We start from the raw sequence: 27,647 nt of genomic DNA on the forward strand, positions 1-27,647 counted from the left end.
CTGTGTGAAAGAAAGAGTTATTGAAACCAAAAGGGAATCAAAAGGTAAACGTTTCAGTCTCCATTGCTTCCATATGGTCAAATCTGATTTTAGAAATGGGTTAATAATGTCTGCTGGTGTCTTGTTGTCCATTTTCTGATAAGGGAATAAAAGCATAATGCCGTGACCTCTATCATCCTCCAGTTTTAACCATGGGAGCTGGCATAAGCCTTGGAAAATCAAAAGGTTATTGTGAAAGTGAGCAGAGTCTTTATACCATTTTAGGATAGGTATCACTATACCTCCTCCTTTTGTGACCATTCTTTCTTGACCAGGGGTTGGCAAAGCTTTTGTGGCTTGGGCCGGTTCACAGTCCCGCAGACTCTGCAGTGGGCCGGAGTGTGTGCATGCACACATGCAGGCATTCATGCGCAAACACTATTTCTGGCACTCCTTCCAGTGCAGAGGAAGCATGCACAGCTTCCCATTGGCTGCAGGAGCTTCCTGCAGCCAATGGGAAGCTGGCCAGAATAATGGAAGGCGGTCCCTACTCTGCTCTGCGCTGGTTTAGCACGGCACACGGGAGCCAACTGAGAGGGGTCCATGGGCCAGTTAAACAACCCCCATGGGCTGCTTGTGGCCCATGGGCCTTAGGTTGCCACCTCCTGTCGTTGACCCTATATTTTTTGGCAGCTATTAACATGAAATATGGGTATGCTTATTGGTGAGACTTGGAATAAGTAAAGATGGCTGCAGTAATAGCATCATTTTTTTTCCTATAGAAGCTTTGCCTAGCCATGAGAATGTTAGCATTAACCAGTTTTTTTTAAGCTTAGTTGTTAATTATTTTTATCAAGGGCATAAAGTTCAATTTTTATAGTTTAGATAAATTCTTAGGTATGTTCACTCCCAGGTATTTAAAGTAGGTAGTAAAGGTAAAAGCTAAAGGACCCCTGGACAGTTAAGTCCAGTCAAAGGCAACTATGGGGTGTGGTGCTCATTTTACTTCAGGGGAGTGGGTGGTGTTGTGGTCTAAACCACTGAGCCTCTTGGGCTTGCTGATTGGAAAGTTGGTGGGTAGGTAGTACAGAGTTTCAGGTTAGTCGTTTTCTGACTTTGCCATTGTAGGTTTGACAGGGTTTATATACACTCACTCAAATTAGATGAAGTTAACAGTGAAAGATATCTTGCTATATATAGCAAGCTGAGGCATGACAGCAGGTAATGAGGTTTCAGGAACAGAAAGGAATAGCACAGCATCATCTGTGATCATATTGATAAGATGTTTTTTTTCCCCCAGATAAATAGAAACCTTTTACAATTATCATTTGCTTCCAGTGCCAAAGCTTAGGGTTCTATGGCCAGGCAAACAGCAGGGGAGACAGTTGGCAGCTCTGCTTCATGCTCTGGCCTTGGAAATGTCAAAGAGCATTCCCCATTCACGAAAGCCAGGGTCACTGACTCATAGTATAAATTTTGTAAGCCACTTTCATGGTTTTTTAAATATAATCAAGTATTGATTTTATGAAATAAATAAACAAAACAAGTCAAGTCAAGTCAAGTTTTATTGCGGCAAAAGCCAGTGACACAGAACACCACAAGATCAAACAAAAGGAAATCAACAGCAACATCAAGAAGAAGAAGAAGAAAGAGATTACACAAGGGAACTTCGCAGTGTGCCACTCAACAAAAGAGATTTACGCTTCCTGATTGCTAAAGTGCAAAATTTGGCCACCTCATATGATATTGAGCTTGAGGAATCTTCCAGAAGGTATTTTCGTAGAATTTCGGGGGAGGATTCCAAATAATGTTGAAGGGGTATAAATTTTGATAAAAGCGGCAAAATAAGTTGAACTCGTTCTTCACTATAAAATTCGCAAAATAGAAGGATGTGAGTGACAGATTCTACCTTATTAGACATACAGGGGCAGAGACGCGCATGCGTTGGTACCCGCGTGAATTTGCCGTACAGCACTGCTGAGGGCATTGTCTCAAAGCGGGCTCTGGAGAAAGCCCATCTATAAGCTTCGTTAGTGATGTTAGTTAAGTAAGGGGCAGCTGAAAAATTAGACCAAGCTTTTAAAGATCTATACGTCTCCGGGAGTAGGGCGTCTTCTTGTTGTAATTCGACATCGTAGAGTCTCTGAGTGATAATTACTTTAGCCTTGTTCAGAGTTCCAATAAGGAGATTTTCAGGGTTTAGGCCAATTTGTTTGATCTTGTTAGTTATTTGCATAAGCCAAGGAGGATAGGGAACTGCAGCCAGGAAGTAAGGTAACAGTCCCTTAGGATTGTAATGGATTTTCGACCAGAGGGATATTGCTTGCTCCCAGACTTTTAATTCCACTCTGGGCAGTCCTGCCTCTTGCCTTAAGACTGCATTAGGTGTACACTTTGGGGTAGCAAATAATGATCTTAAGAATTTTGATTGTACTGTTTCAAGGGTCTTAAGGTTGGTAGAAGGGCTAATTTGAGAGCCATACAGGAGTTGGGCTAACGATTTTGCCTGGAAAACTTTAAGGGCCATCGGGAGGAAGCCAGCTCCTTTCCTTCTGAATAATCTAAGGATGTAAACAAAACAAAGTTTTGAACATCTCCTGTAGAGAGGTGCATGGCTAAATGGGATTTTCAGATTGCAGATTACTGTGTTGGTTTATCAATTGGAATGACAGAAAGTGAAAGTGTGATCAAGCCTTTACCCTCTTTCGACAGTTTCAGTGTAACATCTGAAACAGCAGCTTGGTAAACCCCCCCAGCAGAGATGCTTGTCTACTTTATTCATCCCACACGGCAGAGATGCATAAGTCAATATGTTGGGCATTACATCAGAAGCGTAGCTGGGAAAGTGTAGGAATCGCTTGAGAATCCTGTTTCTGACTGCTTCCTTTTATGTCCAAGGCCAGCCTCAATTGCACTGTTCGGGATATTTGATTATACAGTAGGTTCTATTTACTGTGCACTCTGCTTTTGCTGTGGATGTGTATTGTAGGCAGTTCTTTGCAAACCTACTTGCCACAGGTGACAGGAATCAGGCTGCTGATCACAAGCTTCTTTTCATGTTGAACCAAATAAATGTGTACTATTTGGATTCCATACACATAGGGTGTGCTTTCAGCAAATCCACTAACTTGACTAGTTCAGGATTCATACACCTTGGTGTGAATGGAACATCCTATACTATTGAATATGTTTTGTATCCACTACTCAGAATTACCTGAAATGTGAACATAACCATTTGGGGTCAACAATCACATAGTTATTCTTAAATGTGGGTAAGATTGTCTTATGGGTAGCAAGACAAGCAGAGTATATTTAAGGTTTGGTGCTCAGTTATTGCAAGAAATGCCTAAAGCCCTTTCAATAATAAATAATAGTTTAAAGTATAGTAATTAACGTATTTCAGCGCATTCAGTTTCTTTGGGAATGAAAGAGATCTGAATTAGGTTTCCTAGTAAGATGTTCACTCGCAACACCATATTTGCAGAGAACTCAAGGCTGATGTTAGTCTAAGCTCATTAAATAATGCTACTGGCATGTGCAGATAGAGAAAGAACTCCTGCTGATTCTGCCATAGTTTCTCAATGGAGGAGTGATTACAGCTGATTAAAAGCAATGAGCAGGGTTTCCTACGTTATGGCCTTCATTAGGAAATTTATTGTTTTTCGGTTCAGAATCGGACTGTAGGACATGAATGGGTAAAATGGCAGAATCCAGTAACACACCTGCCTTTCCAGAAATGATTGCCAAGGACAGAAGAGGTCAAATCCAATACTATCACATTAATAATATTGATTGAGAAAGTTTTGTGCTGCACCTTCTTGTATGCTAGTACTGTTTGAGGTCATGTGTACATTCCTATGCTGCCTGCTAGGTTCATAATGCATTTTGGGGAGGTATAGGTAGAATGCATTTGAGTCTCATTTCATGATAGAGATTATCTCAGGCCTTGTGAAGCTACATAGCAATTGCAATGTAAGATGAAAAACTAAATGTTGTCTAATCAAGCACTGGATAACCATAGACCCTACAACTGCATCACTGCTTCTCACTACTGGAAGATATTATAGATCCCCACCCCCTGCAGTTTCTACCTCCAGTGCGGATTTACATGTCTTTGAACAAGTACAGTGGTACTTTGGGTTACATATGCTTCAGGTTACATACGCTTCAGGTTACTGACTCCGCTAACCCGGAATATCACCTCAGGTTAAGAACTTTGCTTCAGGATGAGAACAGAAATCGTGCAGTGGCGGCGCAGCAGCAGCAGGAGGCCACATTAGCTAAAGTGGTGCTTCAGGTTAAGAACAGTTTGAGGTTAAGAACAGACCTCCAGAACGAATTAAATTCTTAACCCGAGGTACCACTGTATTGTAATGCAATGGAGAGATTCCCCGCCCCCATATCACACGTATTATTCAAATAATGAAGAAGTGTCATACGATTTCTTTTTTATATCTCCTGTAATAAGAAATAAAAGTTCTAGTAAGTTCATCTGTATTCAGATGGGTGGGGGCAGGGTGGTGTTTGGTCTAGATCTCACACTGGCTTCACAAATATTTTTTGCACAATTCCAAAAAAATTATCACACTACCACCCAACTCCCATGAGCTCTCTCAGCCTCCCACCATGAGTCCCTGAATATTCTGTTCCACAACTGCCAATCTTTCCCCCATTTTCTGATGGTGGCTGTAGAGAGATTTTGCTGGAGGCTCTCTCTTTCCTTCCCTCTGGACCCGAAGGATTCATTTGCAGCCCAGGTGCCAGGACCCTGGGACGTGAACTTTTCTCAGGGTAGCTGAGCAATTTGGATGCTAGATGTTGTTGGTGCAAGAAGCTTTGGGACTTGTAGTTTTGGCAGCCCCCTCCTTCCTGCAGCCTGTTTTCCAGGAATCAGCTTTTCAAAGCAGATGCTTCACTGAGATTTTTCTGCTCCTTTCCTTGGCCCTGAGGCATAATTCCATTAGAAACGAGAGGGTCCCCCATGAGATGTGAGCTTTTACTGCAAAGCAGCAGAGTTTTATTTCTTCAAGGAAAGATTTTGAAAGCAGGGTGTGAGCATATTTTCTGAGCCTCAGATTGGCTCAGGAGATAAATTTCCATTAAAAAAAAAGTTGGGGGCAGGTACACAGTTTGGGAAGCTCTGGAATCCAGTGCTTTCCCCCTGATACCTGGGTGGTGATGTTTGCTAGTCATGCCTTTCTTCCAGCTTTGCTCAGTTGTAGCCTTTTCTAGAGAGGATGGTCTTGGCCTCCATTATCTGTGCATTAATTGAGCACCCTTCTTCAGACTGGACTACTGCAGTGGTCCCTACTAGATATGTGTGAAAATGGCAACTTGAAATTTTCCAAAGAGAAACTGGGGAAGCCATTTTATGTAAATTATCCAAGGGGAGGAGAGATTATCTAGCACTTTCTTGGGGTTGGAAAAGCTCGAATACACAGACAGACAGACAGACAGACAGACAGATAGACAGAGGAAATAATGGAGGAGGAGATGGCCTTATTTGTCCCCCTGTAAGTTACCAAGATGTTCCCCACCAAGAACTGACAACAAAATTGAGGAAAACATTTGGCCTACTCCTAAATTAGAAACATTTTATACCCTTTAGAATGTCATGTGCAATGGGATTTTTTCAGCATCCTGTATTACCTTGGCCATGTCACCTTTGGTTTCTATACACTTTATTATTTCACAATTTTGATTGTTATGTAGTATCTTCCATTTGTTTTGTGATGGTTTCAAGGTCCTTTTGAAAGCATTTTGGACTTGCTTAATTGCTTGCACTCTTAAGTATTCAGTAGTTTGTCTCTTCACATTTCTCTTTTTGTGTTTTAAAAGCCCAGGGTGTGATTCATGTTAGTTTGCAAGTCTTGATGTGAGCTTTTTAGACTCAGGGTTAGGATTTAAGTCCTTCCCTGCAGTTAGAGAACTAAAAATAAAGGAGCATTATTTTGCATGCCCTGGCTGGATCACATGTCCCAGGCAGATGATGTTTGTGGTGAGCTTTGCAATCTGCTACTCCCACTGGGGCCTTTTCTATTGAATGGACTAACTGAATGAGTCAGTTCCATGGCTCTCCAGGAATTTTCAGCAGAATAATTGACAAATGATCTGCAAAACATTTTCCCCCCAGCGTGCATTAGATCAAGAAATATCAATGAACAGTATATGATCCACAAACCAATTGAAATGATGTACTTAATTTTGTTTGTGTGGAAGCATGTGATGAAACAAGCATAGGTGAGTTGTGGACCGCAGCCCTAAAGTTTAATGGTGTATGGGGGGGGTTGTAATATTTATTTACTTAATTGTGCATATTTTATAATTGAGTTATGCTTGCTGCATGGGGATGACTTCATTAGTAATTTTCTTTGCACTGATCCAACACAGTGAATTTGTAATAATTTAGTACAGGATGGTTCTTGACCATGCTTGCTAGAGCTGGTAGCAGTTGCAGCCCAACAACACCCGGTAGTCCTGTGGCACGCACTGGCAGAAACTGCTAGTACGGTGGGAGAATGTTAGGGCTGTGGCAAACTCAGTTGGCAGCTTATATTCACTTCATTGTCAGTCCCAGTCTGACAAGAGCATTACTGTGATGCACTAAGTAGAAACAATCTGTTGTAATCAATGGAGAACTCAACACTTCCACTCACATTTTCCCTTCCAACCACCAACTTCATTAATCCTCTTCAGGCACGCAGGTTCATGGTCAATGTAATAAACAAGGGGACAAGGAGACTAGTGTGTCAGCTCTGGTCCCATTGCCCATCTTGTTGCTCTCCATGTGTTCAAGAGTGACTGTGTGAAGCAGAGAGCCTTCTCCACCTGCTTAGGTTCCCTGTGCATTTTAGAATCCTGTTTTGTTCCAGAGTTGTAAAATGTGTTATGAGTCTTCATGGGTATAGAACAGGCTTCCTCAAACTCGGCCTTCCAGATGTTTTTTGGCCTACAACCCCCATGATCCCTAGCTAGCAGGACCAATGGTCAGGGATGATGGGAATTGTAGTCTCAAAACATCTAGAGGGCCAAGTTTGAGGAAGTCTGATATAGAAGGTTCCTTGCTTTATACAGTTTCCCTCAGGAATTGTGGAGAAAGCAAAGATCGCTGGTGGTGGACTGGAGACCACACACTCACCCCTGCAGCCCTCCCTCATGTGTTAACGCAGAATCTCAACACATGCAGAGGGTTATTGAAGGTGGGATGCTGACTCACTTGAACTCCATCATGGCACAGTTCTGGGACTATATAAGGATCCACAAAGGAGCACAGTTCTTATGTCAAGATGTGAAGTGCATTTCTACACCAGTCAACCCTCTTGTCTTGCAAGCTGCAGCATACAACAGAGAATTCTTATAACAGGGAACCTGAACAATTTGCTGAAAGGGATTACTTTGTACAAATAACAGACAGCCAGGGCTAAGAACAAAGATGTGGGAGCAGGTAAATAACATTCCTCTCAGAATACTTACAGAGGCTGTACTGTGAGACCAGCAAGTAGCAGGAATGCCAGCTCCACCACTGCAACCAGGACTGCCCAACGGAGATACTACACACAGGTAAGCAAAATAAGGGCTTAGCAGGGTTGGGGGAGGCCTATGCCCCAGAACTGACCCCTGGACACCTTTCATTCCTTCCCTTGGCTCCAAGTGGTGCCTAGAGCACTCACACATGCATGGTCATTCTGTCCTCCTACAATGTGGAAAGTATCTCCCATATTGGGCAAATAACTACTGTGCAGGAAAGGCAATGCTGTTGGAGAATGCCAATCTTGACCCATGAGGCAGGGTGAAGTAGCTGCCTCAGGCAGCAGAAGTCCCCAAGGCAGTGCCCTGCCTCGCTGGCACCTCTGCCATTGGGGAGAAAGCAGCACCAGCATTGGTATCAATTTCTGGGGACATCTTGCTAGAAATCGGTGCCAATGCCAGCACCTCTTCTGCAGCAGTGGTGGCACGACGGTGCAGAAGTGGCAGGGTGGGATGGTACTAACCAAGTTGCCTCATATGGCAAAACGGGGTATGTCGGCCGTGGGGAATGCAGAACTCGCATACACCCAGGTAAGTTTTCATCACACATTAGGGAAGGTTCTGGGTAGCCTTGCTTAGGGACTATCAAGCACATCTTCACTGCTTGCTACCGTTGATCAGGAACACATGATTATTATTTCCCCCCCTTGCAGGCTCAGAATGAGGAGATAATGGAGCAGAACAAAATTGCTGAAGACCATTCCAGTGGAACTTCCTCCATTGAACTTGAGGAGTAAGTATTGCCTGGGTACGTTATTTTGACACACCGATTGGGGCTGGAAGAGCATGCAGAATGGGAAAGCTCTTGGGCTGCAGCATTCTTAAGCACACACTTGTGAACCTCACTCACATGAAGCTGCTAGCCATTATTCAGGACTCTCCTCATCGTCTTCCTTTCTCTCTACAGGCAACCTGCTGAGGCAAGGATGTTCTTTCCCTTGGCACACCACACAAGCAAGACCTACAGCAGCAGTGACCAATGGGAAGCCAGCTGATCCTATCAGGGTTTCCTTCTTTTACCTCCCTTAGTTCCTACTAGTTGCAGAAGTGCATAGCAGATAGGAAAGCAACTGATGAAGTACAGCATTGCCTAGCTTATGGATGTGATGATGGGGAAAGCTGCCTTGTTTCAGAGGCATAAAGGCCAGGCAAGAACAAAAAGTTTGGCAGTCTTTTTTCTTTTCCTTTTTTTGTAAGTGATGCTGTCAGTACTTACTGTGCCTACAATTAAGAGTGTGCAATAAAAACTGTGAGTGTCCCATTTGTGCTTCTGTATTCCTAATGATGAATTGATAAGGAAAATGCCTCCCCTTGTTACTTGTCAGGTGTTTTCAGGATAGGGCATACACTGCTACATGGAAACAGGTTCTTCACCCCACACCAGGACAGAAGAGAGTGAGATAGCCACCTCAGGGGCCTATGCTGGGAGGGTAGGTGTGCTAAAGAATGTGGTATTGAATTAAGAAACAATTGTCAGTCTAGTCCATGGGTAGGCAAACTAAGGCCTGGGGGCTGGATCTGGCCCAGTCGCCTTCTAAATCTGGCCTGCGGACAGTCCAGGAATCAGTGTGTTTTTACATGAGTAGAATGTGTCCTTTTATTTAAAATGCATCTCTGGGTTATTTGTGGGGCATAGGAATTCATTCATTTTTTCCCCTCCAAAATATAGTCCGGCCCCCCACAAGGTCTGAGGGACAGTAGACCAGCCCCCTGCTGAAAAAAATTGCTGACCCCAAGTCTATTCAACTTCTGTGAGAGGAATTGGCGGTGGCAGTGGGGACAAACTTTGGCCAAACAAAATTCAGAAATACAAAATCCATACATCAAAACTGGGTTCAGAAATCAAAAGTGGATTAATGGAGAATTGCTATTGCCATTGGTTTCTCTTTGGCAACAAGATAAGGTATTTTGGAATTCCAAAACCCGAGGAGACATTTAAAAGAGGCAAAGCTGTAAGTTTCTAGTCCGCACTTTCTTGAACTGAATCATCTGCCATTTGATCAAACAGATAGCTTGTGATTAAATTTGTCTCCAGAAAAAATGAGTTATACACTTTGATAGCATCTGCCATGGAATTTCTGTATGTGCTGTTTCTTCCCGGATGTCGTACACAGTTATTCAGCATCACCATGAGATACAGGGGGTCAGCTGATTCCTTGGGGATAATAATAAGAGATTCTTGTTCTTCTATAGATACCCATCTCAAATTTCTTAATTTATGTAACCAATTTTCATTAGCATATTGAGTTTTCAACATTCCACTACACAATAAAAGTATATTGTACCAAAGAACAAGAACAACTTAATTACTCTCAGTTCATGAATCAGGACAATGCTAGTTGCATCCACTGTGACGCTTTGGCAAATAGAAGGGGCTGACATTTCGCCGAGGCTTACACTGGAGAAAGGGGTGGTGGAAGGTGATTTTGGCTGATTGCCCCTTTCCCTTTTGGTCACAAACACTGCTCCAGAGAGTGTTCCAACCTTCCAAAGTAGGGTTTTTTTGGGGGGGGTGGGCTGCAGAGGGTGAATAATTGGTAAAAATGACCTCCATCATTGTTCCTCAGCAGAAATGCTTAGTGAGCAGATTAACAGGAATGGAGAAGGGCAGTAGCTCACTGGTAGTACACTGCTTTGCATGCAAAAGGTCCCAGATTCAATTCATGGCATCTTGGAAAAGTCTCAGTGAAAATTGCCAGAAAGTAAAAATGAAATTGCTCTAGGTGGACCAATGATCTGATTGGGTATAAGGCAGCTTTCTGTGCCCTTTTATAACCAAACCCAGGAAAATAAGTTACACAATGTAAGACATTGTTATACTTACTGGGTGGGACAGTGTTCTGCTGGTTCTTATCAGTAAATAATAATGTATAATAGGGTGAGATTTAGAATGCGTTAATTTTAACACCGCCAGTATACAAGTGCATTTTTCTGTCTTGGCATGATTCAAAAGAAATGGTTAATTTGTACTTAAATTAATTTGTCTTTTATTTTCAAGATTAGCAGTCTCTCTCTAAATTCTGCAGTACGACATGTTTTCTTTGGCATTTGTTTCCCATCTGTTAGGTTTTAAAGTTGACTAGCTTGATTTGTTTTGCAACCTGGCTTGTGCTTGTTTGTTTGATTGTTTGGTTGTTTAAGGAATTAATTAGGTTGAAGAATAAGAACTTTCAAATCTGCACAAGATTAAAAGAAAGACAATGTGATGCAGTGGGTCGGCAGTTGGGCTCCGACTGGGGTGATCAGGCTTCAAAACCCGACTCCATCATGAAGCTCTCTTCATGGACCAGTCTCACTCAGCTTAACCTACTTCACAAGCTCCTTGTGGGGAGAAAATGAGGGTCATGTAAAGCCCCTAGAGTTCATTGGAGGAAATGTGGAGATATATATATATCTGAACACACTACCTGCAGATGAAAAAAGCATGTCTCCATATTTCTTCCATGTCATCCTCCACACATCTCCAAAGCAGTGTCTAGATTTAATACAGCCAGACAAGAAACATGAGTTCCCACCCATGTGGTATAAATACCTCAGATTTACACCACCTGTGTTCTAGCTGCCAGCCCCCCGTTTCATTGCATGCAGGTCACTGGAGTACCATGGAGAGCTACATGATCCACGTTACTCAGTGAGAGTTCTGACATGGAGCTTCTATGCCAGGGGTTTTGGTGCAGGGCCCGCTGCTTTACCACTTTTAGTGTACACACATTCTGGCAAACCCTTAAAAATTGTCTTTTATAGTCTTTCAACCATTAGGGCATCACTTCTAACAATTTCCTTTAATGTAGTATGTGAGAAAAATTATACTGTGTGTATGTAGGAAGACTGTATTTTACTTAAATATTAGCGTCTTGTCACCTGCTAGAGCTAAGAAAATATGCTTGTTTCCTGACACTAGATTTTTGCTAGAGCTGAAGAGAGCCAACTAGCCCTTTCTCCTTCCCTAAGGCAATATATATGGCATGCCTGGAGCATTCCTACAACCTTTGTAGTCAGTTTATTGCCAGAATCTTCAACTTCTTTTTATGGTTGCTCCTCTACATATTATATCATCCTTGAAACTTCTCATTCAGTGATCCCTCTCTAATTGTGGCTCTACAAAATGAAAATAGTATGTGAGATTTTCCTTTCCTTTTGTATTTTTTTGGCTTTTCATTTTTGTTATCACAAATTCTTTTTCCTCCCTCTGCATAAACAAAGAAGTTTTGATTATGGGCTTATATACAAGACTCCCCCTTACAAATTTCTGTGAAAGGCTTATAAAATAAAATCAAGAGCAAGTGAAAATAATTGCAATTAAAAATTTAAGAATACAAGAAGATGCAGAAATACAGAAGTCAAAACTTCACCAGGGACTGATTTGATCACAACAATGGGACATGCTTCTGGCTAGACATATATAGAGATGTTTGGTTAAGCCTTTGGCTCAAATAGGAATCCCTAACTGTAATTTGTAATTATCAATGTGCTTGATAATTTTTCATAACAATTGACTTTTGGGGTGGTGTGTGACTTATGTGTGAGAGAGCCATCTATTTGCTTTGTGTTGTCTGGCACACCTGGTCTCTATTTGTGGTATATTGGCTTACCTAAACTGATTGAGAGACCAGGAACTGGATGGAAAATCCTCCCTTGGTTGAACTTAATGTGTAGTTGTACATTACAACTCTAGGGCATTTCCAATTAATGTTGAAGGAAGCTGGAAAATCTAGCAGAATATGGAGAAGGCCAAGTTAGAACATAATGCGCTAGCATCTCAGGCACAACAAATCTTCAACCTGGGTAGAACATTCAGTCACTTTCTGAATGGACACAGTCCTAGCAGGACTGATCGCATTTTTCTCTCCTAAATATCTGAACTTCCTCTAATATTCTTTTGCTGGATTAGTTCTGCTCATGTAAATTCATCCCAGCTCAGCTGAATGAGTCAATGAATGCTGGAGGGAGGGAGGGAACCCAATCAGAAACATGTTTCTGTTCATCAGTCCTAAGAGGAAGTCTGAAGAGGAAGAGAACAGAGGAAGAGCAGAGATGTGCTGAAATAGAGATGAATCCTTTTCTAGCCTGTATCAGAGTTGTTGATTAACTTCCTATTTTCCTAGATCAGAGAGAACACCACATCTGGTGTTCTGAATGTACCCTGCTCAATCCTTCTGCCTGGATGCCAGAAATAGTATCTGAACTTTTAAGCAAAAAGATAATATATAGATGCGTCCTATGAGGTCATAAGTAAAAGATGGCTAATCTCTTTGAGGTACATAGCAACTGAAATACAAAAAGAAAGAGGGAAGAGATAGCTTATCATGACATTACTATGAAGCCTGAAGGGACAGGTCGATGGTGTGATTAGGAATAACAAGAATCCCAACTGACGAGTGAAATGTTAAGGTCCCAAGGTATTCTACAGAACTGCATGCTGTTAATCAGTGTGTTTCCATCTTAGTCCTTGCAACAGTTCAGGTTATTAGAAGCCAGAGGCAAGTCAGGCAATCCAGCCTCAGAAGGACATTTAATGTGCTAGCATATTTCTTCACAAGCCTATAACCTAAGTGATAATTAAGAGGTGAAAAATGTGCTTTGAATGATCTCTATAGAAGTGTGCTTGTGATATATGTTGGGCGTAATAATAATCTACACTCGAGTGAAAATGCCTCCTTCATATTACTTTCAAGATGTGACCAACACCTTTGTTTTCTAAGCAGGGTAAATAGTTGGTATGGGAGAACCAAAATCTTATTTTCGCCTGCCTAATGGAGTGCTGGTTGAAATGGAGTGACCCCAGATACACTCCTCTGAGATCCTTGGGGTTGGGTGGAATACAAATGTTATAAATAGGCATTGCTTGTTGGCAGTAACTTGTGCTGGGGGTTAAAAGAACTTTTTAACATCATAATTATGTCTTCAGATCTTCAGTGCAGGAGAGCCTGTGTATTTCACAAGACGAAAGGAATAAGTTTCTAGGAAAGCCTAAGTAGCTGCAAACAGCTGTACCGAATCTTAAGCAGTCCTTTTCCAATATTGGCCATTATCTGATGCTATGGAGAACAGAACAATTATGTGGTACTCTGCCCCCTGTTTCTGACAGATTAAGGTCCAGAAATTTGAGGCATGAGGATGGAAGGGCTTGATCCTTTGACTTCCAGTCTTGATTTCTAACACCTCTTATAGTTTTCTCAGCTCATTTTTTAATCTGTAATTTTAATTGATTTTGGGGGCAATGTAACAATGTGACAATCATATATCCAGTTTACCCTACCAGCCGTCCTTCCCTAGTCCACCCCATTCTCAGGGCACCCCTACAAAAATGGGGAAAGTATCAGAGCGGTTAGTAGTTCATTCAAAAAAGAAAAATTACCCAGTCTTCACTGCTAAGGCATTTTACATCCCTTGTGTAGTTGCTTTTGCATTTTAAAATCAGTCCATAAAAATTACCTTTATAACATCTATGCAGCCAGAGTTAATCACTTTTTTAAAAAAACCATTAATTTTGGTGGGAGAGACTTAAGCATGTGTTTAATTCCACCACTGAAATCAATGGGACTTATTACGAGCATTATTCCTTGGCTGGATGGATCACACCTACCATAAGGACAGTTGCTTGTTGCATTCAGTACTGTACAGTTCAGGGGCTGCGTTAATTTCTGGGTCTTAGTGCCTAGTCTAGTGCCAACAGTTCCTGGATCAACTATTTATTGTTTTTTAGAAAAATGTACATATTTCAAAGAGTTCTGTCCCACTTTCACCATATACATTGTTGTTGTAACTGCTATAGCACACAAGCCTCTGTGCCACAAAAGCCCGTGGAGATGATAGGATTAGCCTGTAACCACCTGTTAGTTTACAGTTTGTGTTAACATAATATTTAAAGAAATTTGGTTTGCAGAAGAGAGGGAGAAAGACAGAACACTGGTTTTAACACTTGTGTACAGTACTTTATGTATTGTTATTGTTTCTGTTCATTCATGTATGATATAGAGGATCATATCCTGAGAGTCCACACTAGGTGTCATGCAAGAGGCTTAGGCCTCTTACCGTATGTGAGATGATTCAGTGGGGTGGCATACTGTAGTGATGTTGAGAAAGGGGGGGAGGGAATGAAATGGATAACTGGGCTTTCTAGAATTGTTGGATTGGCTATATCCAATCCATTCCAACTGAAATTCAGGGACATATGAACCCTAAGACTTTGAAAAAATGCTGATTATTACTATTTAGCTTTTCCATGAGACTTGGTTCTTACATATACAACAAAGCAGATAATTTATAAAACCATTTCCAGAGTAATATAGTACTTTTACACCATATTTAGATGCTTGCATGTATGCTTATCCATTTACAAATCATCTCCACCCTCAGCAACAAACATAACTAGCATGTCAGAGAGAAGGCAACCTTATATGCAGGGGATTGCTTTATGGTATTTAAGAGCATTTAGACAAGTAAATCCCTCACACACAACCTGAAGTAGTGCAGTCCAAAACTAGGTTTAAATTCTGTCTTTGAGACCCGAGCAATGTGCCAAAAATAAATTTTAAAAATGGAGTTTTCTATTTTTTGTTTGTTTGTTTGGCAATGCACTTAACCAGGCAGTCTCCTTACATTTTGCTTACTGTGTAAGCATCACAGATACCTAGAAGTTGTTTCAAACATGCCATAATGGTTTTCTCCTATGAAATGAAAGCTGACTTGGGAGGGGGTGAAATTACCACTGCAGCAGCAGCAGAATCAATCTGGTGCTTCTCATTTGCATGGGGGTCTTACACCTGAGATGGAGCTGGGATAATTTGTCTGGAAGGAAAAAGAAGGTTGATCAGTGGAATACGCTGGGATTTAAATCTAGGTCATTACTCAGCCCTTAGTCAGAAAACAAAACAAAACGGTAACTTTCAACAGTGCTGCAGTTGCCATCATGTGTGCTAGAGCTTACAAGTCCTAAATCCAGGTGTTGCTTATATGGTATTTCTCCAGAAAGCAAGGTAGGAAACTCAAGGCTGAAATTTTCAGAAGGGTTTGGCTGCCAAAATCAGTCAAGCTAAGGTGAATTATTAATACAGAAGAAATTCTATTATATCTAGGTGATGAAACTGGGGTGAATTCCAAAGGCGCAGACTTAATAGCATTGCACTCAAGGTCAGTGGTTAATGACTGTAAATCTGGAGTGGCTTGATTAGTAATTTCTTACTTCAAATACTCATCATGCATAATGGAATTGGGGTCTAATGCCGTCAATTGTTGGAGATCTGGAACTAGGGTGAGATGTTCACATTTCAGAGAATTAAAATTTGCTGACTGAATCCTCCTTAAAATAGCTAAATAAAAAGTTATTTTAAGAAGCTCCAGCCCCACTCCCCAGTTCCTGTGCCTGCAGTTATTTTGCTTGACTTCACATACACACACACCTTTTTTGTGTGTGGTTTAAAATATTAAACCTAGATTATTCAGTCTGCTTGGACAGATTTCACTATGGAGGATATCTGCATAGCCTTCTGATACAAGAGGCGACACACATTCCCTTCCAATCAATAAATGTGATTTAGCTTAGCTGTGTAGTTGCATGCATGGCTAGATCTGTTTTATATAAAGGCAACAGTTTTGCTGCCTCCCAATCCAGCCCTGATAACATAAGGGACGCTTTCACAATGTTTGTGTGCAGAATTTCTTATTTCTAGTCACCTAGCTTGTGTGTTTTTTTAATGTTTCATTTCCTCAAATGCAAACTATATGTAACTTGATATGTAAGGGCCACTGATTTATCCATTCTGATATCTGCCTAAGTCAAAGAAACTGGAAAATTGAGGATAGGTTAACAAGAAGGGAGCAATGTTTTATTTATTATTAAATTTCTATCCTGCCTTTCCTCTCAAAGGCAAACAGAGCAGCCATACACAGTTAAAAACATTGAAGATTTTTAAACTTTTGAAAATACATCTAAGCACAGCACGTAAGTTCTAAGATGCCCAAACCCATCACATCTGAGCACTAAATACCTGGATGAACAGGAATGTCTTTAGATTTAGTCTGAGACTATGTACACATCATACATTTAAATCACATCTATCCCAGCCCTGTGGAGCTGTGGTTTATGCCTCACAGAGAAGAACTTTGAACAAAATACAGTTTCCAGGATTCTTGGTAGGGGGTGCTTTAAATGTATAGTGTGTATGTATGTGGGGACAATGCATGTTGCCAAAGGGGGAGTCCCATAATTGGGGCATAACCATGGAGAAATATAGGCAATTTCTACTCTGCTCTCTAGCCCTTAAAGTGGCTTTCAGATTAAAATCACAATATAAGAATAAGAACAATGAGATTAAAAATAAACGCTTCACTTGATTACTGAAACACAGAGGAATTAAAAAAGTCATCCACCTTGAGAGAGGGGAATTGAACCTCTTTTAGGAGGAAATTCTGCAATCTGGGTGCTGCGACCAAGAAGGACTGCTCTTGTGTCTCTGCCAAGCATGTTTTTGAATGTAGTGGAACACAGAGCATGGCCTCAGATGCATTGCCTGGGCAAGTTCACTCTGAATTGTGCCCATAAATTAACTGGAAGCCAACACAAATGAAAAAAAGTGATATACCAGGAACCACTTGGATTGCTGCTTTTTGCAGGATCTGAAGACTCCAAACAATCTGCAAATGTAGACCCACATACAGTAGTCCAATCTGGATGTGACCAGAGCATAAGTGACAATGTTCAAATCTGCAAGACTGGGGAAAGGAAGGAGCTGATAAACATCTCCAGGACATCCACCAGGACTTCCAGGAGCAAACACAAGGTCCAGGCATAAGCCATCCAGCACAAACCGTAACTCCAAACCTAGGTAATCTCTCCTACATTGAAGTGATGAACAGCACCAATGAATTGACTGGATGAAGTCCACATGCAATCCATCAATGTGTCCAGGCAACAGTTCAGGTCCTAGGAAAGGAAGCAAGCTATCTTCAACGTATCTATCTTCAACATATAGAATACCTGTTATGAACATACCACCAGTATGTTTTATGTAAGGAACAGCTCTGCCCATATGAAGTGCCCTGGACCCTGTGATCATCAACAGAGCCCTGCTTTGGGTGCCTCCTCTATGAGAGGTCTGGAGGGTAGCAACACAATAACAGGCTTTTCTGTTACAGATGGGTAGCCGTGTTGGTCTGCCATAGTCAAAACAAAATAAAAACCAAACCTTACGCCAAAGGATAAACGGACATAAATCTGACATCAGGAATCACAAGACAGAGAAACCAGTAGGAGAACATTTCAATCTCCCAGGACATTCTATACAAGATCTCAAAGTAGCTGTTTTACTACAAAGGAATTTCAGAAATAGACTGGAAAGAGAAGCTGCTGAATTACAACTTATCACCAAACTCAAAACCATGGAGAAACCTGGTCTGAACAAAGACCTTGGATTCTTATCTCATTATACATGACAAAGCCATTTTTCACCTTTTCACCCCTTGCTTTTTCCTGTAAGACCTATTGCAGTCGTTAAGAGTCATCAACAGGCTCATCACAGCTATCTGCCAATCACCCATTCCCACCACCCTTCTGAGTAATACCCCTCCCCACCTTCTCACTATATAGAAGGGTCTGGAAACTTCTGTTTCAGTGTATCTGAAGAAGTGTGCATGCACACGAAAGCTCATACCAAGAACTGACTTAGTTGGTCTTTAAGGTGCTACTGGAAGGAATTTGTTTTGTTTTGACTATGGCAGACCAACACGGCTACCTATCTGTAAAAGGAATTTCAGAAATAGACTGGAAAGAGAAGCTGCTGAATTGCAACTTATTACCAAACGTAAAACCATGGAGAGACCTGGTCTGAACAAAGACATTGGATTCTTATCTCATTCTACATGACAAAGCCATTTTTCACCTTCTCACCCCTTGCTTTTTCCTGTAAGACCTATTGCAGTCGTTAAGAGTCGTCAACAGGCTCATCACAGCTATCTGCCAATCACCCATTCCCACAACCCTTCTGAGTAAAACCCCTCCCCACCTTCTCACTATATAGAAGGGTCTGGTGACTTCTGTTTCAGTGTATCTGAAGAAGTGTGCATGCACACGAAAGCTCATACCTTGAACTAACTTAGTTGGTCTTTAAGGTGCTACTGGAAGGAATTTTTTTATTTTGTTTAGGCTTTTCTGTGGTGGCTTCCTACTTATGAAATGCCCTCCCTAGAGCGGCTCACCTGGTGCCTTGTTACATATCTTTAGACACCAGGCAAAAACATTCCACTTCTCCCAGTCCTTTGGCTAATTAAACAATCTATGGGCTTTTAAATGGTGTGTGTGTGTGGGGGGGGTGTTCTTCTTTTGGTTTGTTGCCTTGCTATGTGGTTATGTATGTTTATATTATAAATCACCCTGTGATCCTCGGATGAAGGGCGGTATAGAAATTTAATAAATAAAATTAAAATAATAATTGTATCCTTTTTTGTGAATAATTGCATTGACCACCACTTCTGAAGAGTGAATCAGTGCTTAAGAGAGGATCTTTCCATTTACTGAAATTCATTGCTGGACTCTAACACAAAGATGGGAAAATATAAACTCCAGCATGGATTAGTACTTTGACAAAACCTGCCCTCTAGTTTCTTGGAACTTTTCTTGCTCCACAAAAGAGACGTATTCTGCTTCATTTCTGGCACTTCCAAATCTATTCCAAATTTCAGTGAGTGCAGGATTTGGAGTTTCACATAATATTTGTTTATATGCTACTTGTGCATATTGTTGGCTACATTCAAGTAAGAATTTCCAAAACAACCACCATTCATTCATACTAATAAACTGAAATGAGATGCTAAAATGTTTCTATTTTACTTTATATGGAAAGTGTTGGGTGATTCTCCCTCTCCCTCCCCCTTCCCTGCAAGCTAAAGTAGTTCAAGATCCTGTTTGCAGTTTTTAAATCACTGAAGTCAATAAACTTTTGCCTGCTGTTCACAATAAATAGGCTTGCCCATACACTGAGTTCTATAATGAATCATTGCTTACAGTACTAAATGGTTCTGTCAAAGAAGTATGCCCATCATTGCTGATACTGTATGGAATCTTGAGCAACAAAAGCTTGTGCTGTGCAGCTAATGGAAATTATTCATAAGTGTCCCCTGTTGATCAGATGTTTGGAAGTGTAGGACTTCTTGTTTAGTCTCTCTGCAACTGTGAAATCCAGATGGCTATACTCTCTGCAGCATCGCTTTAGCTATGAAGTTGCAGCTGTCCATAAATGTGTAGCAATATAAATGTTTTAGTGATGAGCTGATTGCTGTGAATTCACTCTTGGTAACTCCAAATGTCCTAAAACTCTGTCAGAATGCATTTTATTTTGGAGAATAAATATGTTGCTGCACTATTTGCTGGCTGGTAATAGTGCCCTTAGAGTTTGTGATTGTTGCCAGTCTCCCAAGATGGGGAGAAATGGAAGAGGAAGCAAAACACAGTAGTAAGTGGACAGCAAAAGCAAGGGTATAAAAGAAGTTGTCATCGGTAGGAGATCTGGAGGGGTTGCATTACATACAGTGGTACCTTGGTTTTCAAACTTAATTCATTCCGGGAGTCGTTTGACTCCTGAAACCATTCGAAAACCAAGGTGCAGCTTTCAATTGGCTGTTGAAGCTTCCTGCACTCAAGCGGAAGCCACGTTGGACGTTTGGCTTCTGAAAAACATTCACAAACTGGAACATTTACTTCTGGGTTTGCAGCGTTTGGGAGCCGATTTGTTTGGGAGCCAAGCAATGGCAAAGCTGCATGCTCCACTACTGGGTGTGGAGAGCAAATGGAGGCATGGCGTGCACCCCGGGGGCGTGGTACCTGGCGCTTGGGGGGGCACAGCACGTATCCGGGGAGCGGCGCCGCAATGGCATCCTACCAGAATAGTGGGCCTGGGGGCGGTCCTCTCCTTCTGCACTCCTGTTCCTCCGCCAGTGGAGCCAAACCGTTCGAGTACCAAGGTACCACTATATTTGTTTGGGTCAAAGAATGACAAAGGGCACTCTAAGATCTTTGCTCAACTCAGGAGAAAAGGCATTTACAGAGATTCAAGCAAATGCTTAGTTTTATAAGGCTGCACTGCTGAGGGAGCATCAAAAGAGAACAGTCATAACTGTCACAAAGAAAAAAGAAGCTGTTATCACATGTTGGATGAACAACATGCCCAGTGACATGGGCCAGATGGTATTTTTCAGGGAATGTTAGTTCTGGGCTTTCATATCACTCTGGGCTTTACTGAACACATAGCCTATAGGCCCTGGAGCATTCAATAAATAATAAATTCAAATAAATTCAAATGTGTAAGCATCTAGGAAAAATGTGAATGAACAGCATAATTTTTAAAGGAGAAATCAGGCTAGATCATTTTGAAAATGTGCAGCTGGAAAGTACTGCTGGCACGTGTGGATTTAAGTGCTGTCTAGCCCAGTCCTGTGCATGAGTTTCTTGCTTTATTTATTCACAGAAGTTGCATTGCTCTTTACAGAGTGGTTTATAATGTAATGAGTACAAAAGTAATAATCAGTGAAAGCCAATAAAATAGCAAGACCACAACAATGCAGCTGAATATATCTGAGCTCTGAAAGATTCACAGATAAGCCAGAAATTATCGTATGAAATTATTTTTACAATACAGAATAAAATGTTCACATAAAAAGGGTAACCACAATGATTGTTTATGGGATTCCCCCCCCCCATCCATAAATGCCATATATATATTTAACTTGTGTTTTAGGTTTAACAAATGTACATTGGGGGATGGGAAATATGACATCTGACATTTTATCCCCTACACGTATCTTTAGTCTTTATTTACCTGCTGCTTAGATTTTTATAAGGTCACCCAGATGCCAGTGTGATGTGTGACCTTATAAATTATTATTATATACATATTTAATTAAAAAAACCCCTCAACTATATTAAATGCCAAAGCCATGTATCACAGAATATTTCTATTAGAGATTTCCCACCACCACCCTAAAAAGAATGATTTGTGAAAATTGTGAACATGAGTAAGATAAACAGCGTAGTCATGCAAAGTTTATTAAAAGGGGAAGGAGGGGTTGGAGCAAGAAAGCAATATTTCTAAAACATCCTTATTTTGTGAGCACGGGCAAACCCCCTTCTGTCCCCCCCCCCAGCTCTTCTTAGAAGAAAAGGGGGTATTCCTTTCCAAAGCCATGTATTGGAGTATTATAGAGCATGGTCAAAGTCACATATGCATTTATGTCACTTGGTCACTTATATTTCCATGACTTCTACTGCAGAGAGGAGCCCAAAATTTAATTCCCTCTTTTTCTCCAGTGTGTGGCTCTTTCCGCAGTTGGGTTTGGCAAAATAACAGCTCAGTCAGAGTCAGTGCACAGAGTCAGGTGTCACATTTCGTGTGCTTTCTGTGTGACTCCAAACAGCACACTGCTCGTAAACAATTGGCACAAGAGGGCTTTGATACTTGCTCCTGATATACTGATCTTTATTTACTGCTTGCAAAAAAAAGGTTTTTACATATTAAAAATTGTATCTCTGCCTGTAGTCTGAAGTGCAATAGTTGATTGTACTGCCTAAGTCTGCATATGCTGGTGAGGCCTCAAATGTCAAAGTTAAAACGGGATTTCATTTTTGCCCCTTTATTTGTTCAGCTGCGTACATTATGAGCTATATACCCATTATAATCTGTATCCTGGTTTTATGCATCTTTATATTTTTTCCTTTTCTGAAGGAAAAAGATACCTGTTTCTTTTCCCTCTAAAAATATGTTGCTCAATCTCAGGCTTCTTAATGAAAGGATGTTGCTATTTTTGCTGGAGGTTTTAATTTAGATCAGCACCCTTCCCTTGGATTTAGTTACACTTGCAAAGAAGCTAAAGGCCTTGTCCATGTGAGAGGTTACCACACCTATGATGACTACCTTTGTCTATTGCCTCTCTGATATGGCCCAGTTTCCAGCAATTGTCATGACGCTCATATAGTCAACTACTCCCTGATAATAACATAAGTTATTGGCATTCGGTGTCTGGGCTACTATGCAAGGCATAGAATTATTACCTCTAAGAAGTAATTAAATTGGCATGCTTATTTGAGTGATTTGATCTTTGTTTGGAGTGGTCTCCAGCATAGAGCTTCTCCTTGATCTGAGGACTTGGCTCATTTACTTCTGCTTTGCAAGGTTTTGAGTTCTCTGTCATAGATGGACTGCCTTTCTAGACCAAGACCCCCTCAGCCCCCCAGTATTTTCCATCTGTAAAATAGTTTTCTAGAGTATCTTATAATGCTGAATTCATGTGTTATATAAATAGGTTGTACAGATGACAACCAATGGTCTGTCTCTGAGATCATCTGATTGAGTTAAGTGGTTTTAGTTTTTGTATCTGGCGGTATGGATTGTGGGGAGGTTGGTCTTTGTCAGCCTTGTATCATATAGGTTTTTTCCCATGATGGTGGTAGACTTGTGAGCACTTGTAGCTGTGTTTTCTGTTGGCTCCTCCAGTGTATGGCTGGATTCCATTGTTGTTTTGCACACACACCCTTGATGCAATCTACAAATCAGCTCCTACCTAACTCAACAGAAGCTTTCTGTGTATATCAGTTGATGTGGTCAATAACAAAATGCATTATTGCAATGTTGTGGCAGAAGAGAATTTTTCATTTCAGGTGGCTCAGCAACCATATGCATGAATTGAGTCAAATGGGACTTACTCCCTGGCAAGTTGTTATCGGATTGTAGCCTTAGTTAGTTTACTTTTTAACAGGTAAGTAATTGAGAGAACCAGTGCTTTCCCCCCCCCTAAAAAAATGTTTAGGGGTACTCTCATTTTGACTCAAGAAAATCACCATTTTATAGTTCGAATTGGAAAAAATAAATACAGCAAATGGGCATAAGTACAAAGATTCGCAAAATGTTTAGGGGTATGCATACCCCTGCATACCCCCAGGAAAAAACACACTGGAGATAACCATTAAAAGAATGAAATAGCAATTGTGTTCCTAAGGCATTCATTATCTTCTGGATATCACAGGTGGGCCAAGTTTTGTTTTGTTCGGAACAGGTCCATCTTGCAGGCTTCCTACAGACATTTGGTTGGCCTCTGTGATAGATGGGCCATGGGCCTAATCCTGCAGGCCAGTTCTATGTTCTTATATTTTTATTCAGAGGCATACTTTATGACAGGTTTGGGCAGACTTCAGGCTTGACAGATCTACTTTATTTTTTTGCTAAAACTTCAATATCTACCAACTAGAGCCAGGTGCAAAAGCCACAGTTAGGATTAAAGAACGGAGTGCCTCTGAGAACACTCTGAGCATATGATATGGCTTACAATGCAAAAACTGAATTGATCTCACAGTCCTTTCACCCAAAAATCAACTCCTGGGTGTTAATTTTGCTTTATTATAATTAAGACTAATAATTGCTATTTATATAGCAGGAATACCATAAAAGTCTTAGAATCATAGTATTAATTTTGTAGACCCCTCTTTAATGTTACTTGTCTGTTATATACCCTTATTGCTGGTGTAGTGCACATTCTCTGTGACTGTGCAATAAACACTCTAGTGCTTTTCATGAAAAGCAAGCGTATCATTGGTGCCTGAACTGCCTGTTAACATGTAACCCAGTCCAGAACCCATGGAATTCTGTATGTAACCCATGAAATTTCAGCCTCTATAGTTTGCTACCTCATTGTTTTATTATTAGCTTATATAGAGGTCAGTTTGCCACAATATACACATAGAAAACAATGTGCTACCCAGTTGCTTCATTTTATTTCTTCTCTGCGAAGGCTTGAATTTCTGTGGTCTGTGAAGGATATTTGATGCTGTATGAATGTTTTTGCAATCCTCATTCTGGTAATCAATGAGATGTAAAATTGCAGCAGTTCCATGCTGCCTAGAGCCTATGCTGACAAACCTCATTTGGTTTGTCAGAAGGCATAAACCACTCATTAGACCACATCATTAGCTCAGTTTCCTACTAATGTGAAGGAAAAGTGAACCAGGCCAGCTCTTAAGGTGATGATTTTTTTCCCTTGCTTTTGTAACTTTAGAATAGCTGCAGTGATAGTGTAACCTGAATCTCTACATGGTCAGGAGCATCTGAATTAAAAACTGTCCCTTTGAGGAAAGAGTAATGTCCTGAATTTGGAAGCTATTGACCGGAACTTGAATAGTTTGCACCTAAAATGCTTTAGGGTTATACCCTATTCTCCAAAGTTTAGAATGTTTTTTAACCCATTTTGTAACTTTACAACACATTTCAAGCTTGAAGCTTGCCATGGCTCCAACCCAGACCACCACAACAGACGCTTTTACTTGTGAGTAAGGAAGAGATCTTTATTGAGACAGAGAAGAGATACAAGTTCAGCCATGGGTATCAAGTCACAGCTAGGCTAGAGGCAGTGATGAAAGTGTAGTCCAAGATCAGGACAAGGTGTTTAAAACTGCACAGAAGCAATGGAGCTCTCCGAACAGGTTGGCACATCCACTCACCAAGCTTCTAAAGATGTTGCAAGGCAAGATTACTCATTATACTCTCATGTCTTGCAGGACAGTTAAACATGTAGATGTTCACTGTTTCAGGGGGACATATCTGTTGCTAGCTATGGGAGCACCAGTGGGTCCTGGGTGAACAGGATGTGCCCTCCTCTTCTGACTACAGTTCCTTTACCCCTAAGAGTTGGTGCTATAAACTGTAGCTCTGTAAAGTCAGGACCATTAATGAACTACAGTTCGCAGGATTGTCCATGACTGTTAAAGTGGTACAATGGTGCTTTAAATGTACATTGTGGGTGTGACCTAGAATGTTAAAAAATGACATGAGGTAAAACTGAGCTCCTCCCATATGGCTGGTGCTTCTCAAGTTATGCACATGGCTCCCATGACACAAATGTACTAACATATGGCGTATTCCTACCCCCCTCACTGCATCTCCGTAAAGTATCTAGTGTGCCCTGTCGAAAGCCTGGTTGTGACTAACCATGCACAATGAATAATTGTACTAAGAAATGCCAGCATAGCCTCCATAAGTTGTAATTTTTGGTCAAATGATTCATAAGTCATTACAAATGAAGAATAATATTTGGATATTATAACTGATCATTTCATGAAAACACATCAACCGGGACAAATGGCTGAATTCATTGCATAAATACTTTGATTACTTTGCTCAGACTACTGAAGCAAAATGACACAGAAAGATGTTCAGGCATATGGAGATGCTGGGCAGGATTCAGCTGTCACAAGGGCTTCCCCTTGCACAATGAGGATTCCCCCCCATCTCCTCCATCTTTACATGTCCTGAAATTGGCTCTAGAGGGGCCATGAGATCCCCTGGAATAGTGTGAAGGGGAGAAGAGGGGAAATTGGTTGGTCTGGCAAGCCAAAATGCTTGCCCTGATGCACCGTTCACCTTAGTGTGGTATTAAATTCCATTGAAGTTAATGGTCATAGGTAACTTAGGCTCATTAATTTTAATGGGTTTACACTGAGCAAGACTTAGTTGAATACAACCTTTTTAGCTCTTAAGCACCCTGCAAATTTTTATAGTATTTATAGACCATTTCTCAAACCATTTTTATTTCTTCCAGCCTGTCATTTCTTTTGTATAAGAGCAGTATTCTGTGCTGTTTGTAGTGCAACATTGCAGTGACCAAGATCTATCTAAGTTTTGTTTTCTTAATGGCTTCTGCTTCACCTCTTCCTTGCACTGAAAGAGAAAAGTTCATCATGTATATTTCTAAATTAAACTTTGATGCTACTGTTGTTGAAGACCTCCTGAAATTGACCTAGTCATGTTTGGTGATGCTTTATTTTTAGGAGGTGTTAAAAGGCCACAGTCCTTTATACACATCCATAAACTGCTCATCTGACCACATTATTAGCTCAGTTCCTTCCAAAAGTTAAATGGAACCAGGCTGGCTGTTAAGGTGATGTTTAATTTGGTTTAGGATCTTCAGACACAACATGAGAATGGTGGGGGAAAGTATTTTTTTATAGCAATATGTTTGTATTTCACCACCACTAAAATACCTATTTTACTCTTATATAGATGTGCACTGTGCTCCACAGTAAAGCAGTTACTGCGTATATAGTGTGAGGGGAAAGCCTAAGTGTATTACAGATCAATCCTATGGATCTTCACCAACTGCACTGATGTAAAGAAGCAGTTTTTGTTACAGCCTATGGTATATAAAGCATCCCTATATTAATTTCTATAAAATACCGAAACCCCTTTAATTTGCTCAAAGTTTAATGACAATTAGGATAGAACTGCTATGTCTCTACAAGGCTCAAACATACAAGATTTGCATAAGGACCTTCATGTCCCTAAGGCTCCCCTTGTCTGGCATCTGACAAAGTCATAGTCAGAGTATAGGAAAACCAGATTTCACTGAACTACAACCCTACATCAGGATTCTTGGGCTGTTGGGTGTCAGATATGCCACAATACCTCACCTTTGTCTCACACCATTGGAATCAAGTAATACTCTTGTGTGGGACAACTGGTAAAGCAGTAGTAATCCAGTCCTACTGCCAACATGAAGGGACCAGTTGGGACCATGCCCCAGCATTGCAACTCCCATAACATGCTGTGTGTAAAACAAAAAATACAATACCTTAAGCATTGTTGTATTTCTACTCATAGACTGGTGGAATTTTCAGAATTATGTGTCTACTGTTGCCCTCTATTGGACAAGCTGTTAAAAAACTGTATTACTTGTCTTGAGAAAATTATGCTGTGACATTTGTTCTACAGACTTTAATGGGAGCAGGTTCTGGTCATATCCATTTGGATTCTATAGACACAGAGAATTCAGAAGTCATATTAATGAAAGTCATATTTCTTCCACTATTGGTGTTGGTTTAACATTACCCTAAAACCACTAGAGTTTTTTGAGACCCAGAGAAGAGTCTATGTTAGAGAATCCCATGTATGAAACTAGCTCAGTTCAGATTAGATGGGCACCAATGATCTGCCATGACAACTTTTCTCCTTTGAAAATAATAAAGCAGTTCCCAATAAGGATGGAGGAGGAATTTGGTAGGCTTTTTGCAGCAGATTGACTCAGTCCAATGCTTGCAGTTGGAAGTGCAACTCCCAGTCAGAGTTTGCAATGCCGTTTTGGTGTGTAAAAATTGCTCTCAAAATTAT

General features: G+C 40.8%; 1 protein-coding gene across 7 annotated transcripts in view; it reads left to right on the plus strand.

Annotated features, from left to right (window-relative positions):
* LRRC4C (leucine rich repeat containing 4C) overlaps positions 1-27,647 on the plus strand; it is a 614,780-nt gene that overhangs the window by 493,946 nt on the left and 93,187 nt on the right. Inside the window, exon 1 of one of the 7 annotated variants that reach the window (XM_081835052.1) lies at positions 6,018-6,219. The exons of the other annotated variants lie outside the window; for them this stretch is intronic. The gene's annotated coding sequence lies outside the window, so the exon portion shown is untranslated. Of the gene's footprint in view, positions 1-6,017; positions 6,220-27,647 lie in introns of those variants that run through there. 7 annotated transcript variants of the gene reach the window in all.

Source organism: Podarcis erhardii, assembly GCF_964252035.2.
Source record: "Podarcis erhardii genome assembly, chromosome: 1".
Taxonomy (NCBI): Eukaryota; Metazoa; Chordata; class Lepidosauria; order Squamata; family Lacertidae; genus Podarcis; species Podarcis erhardii.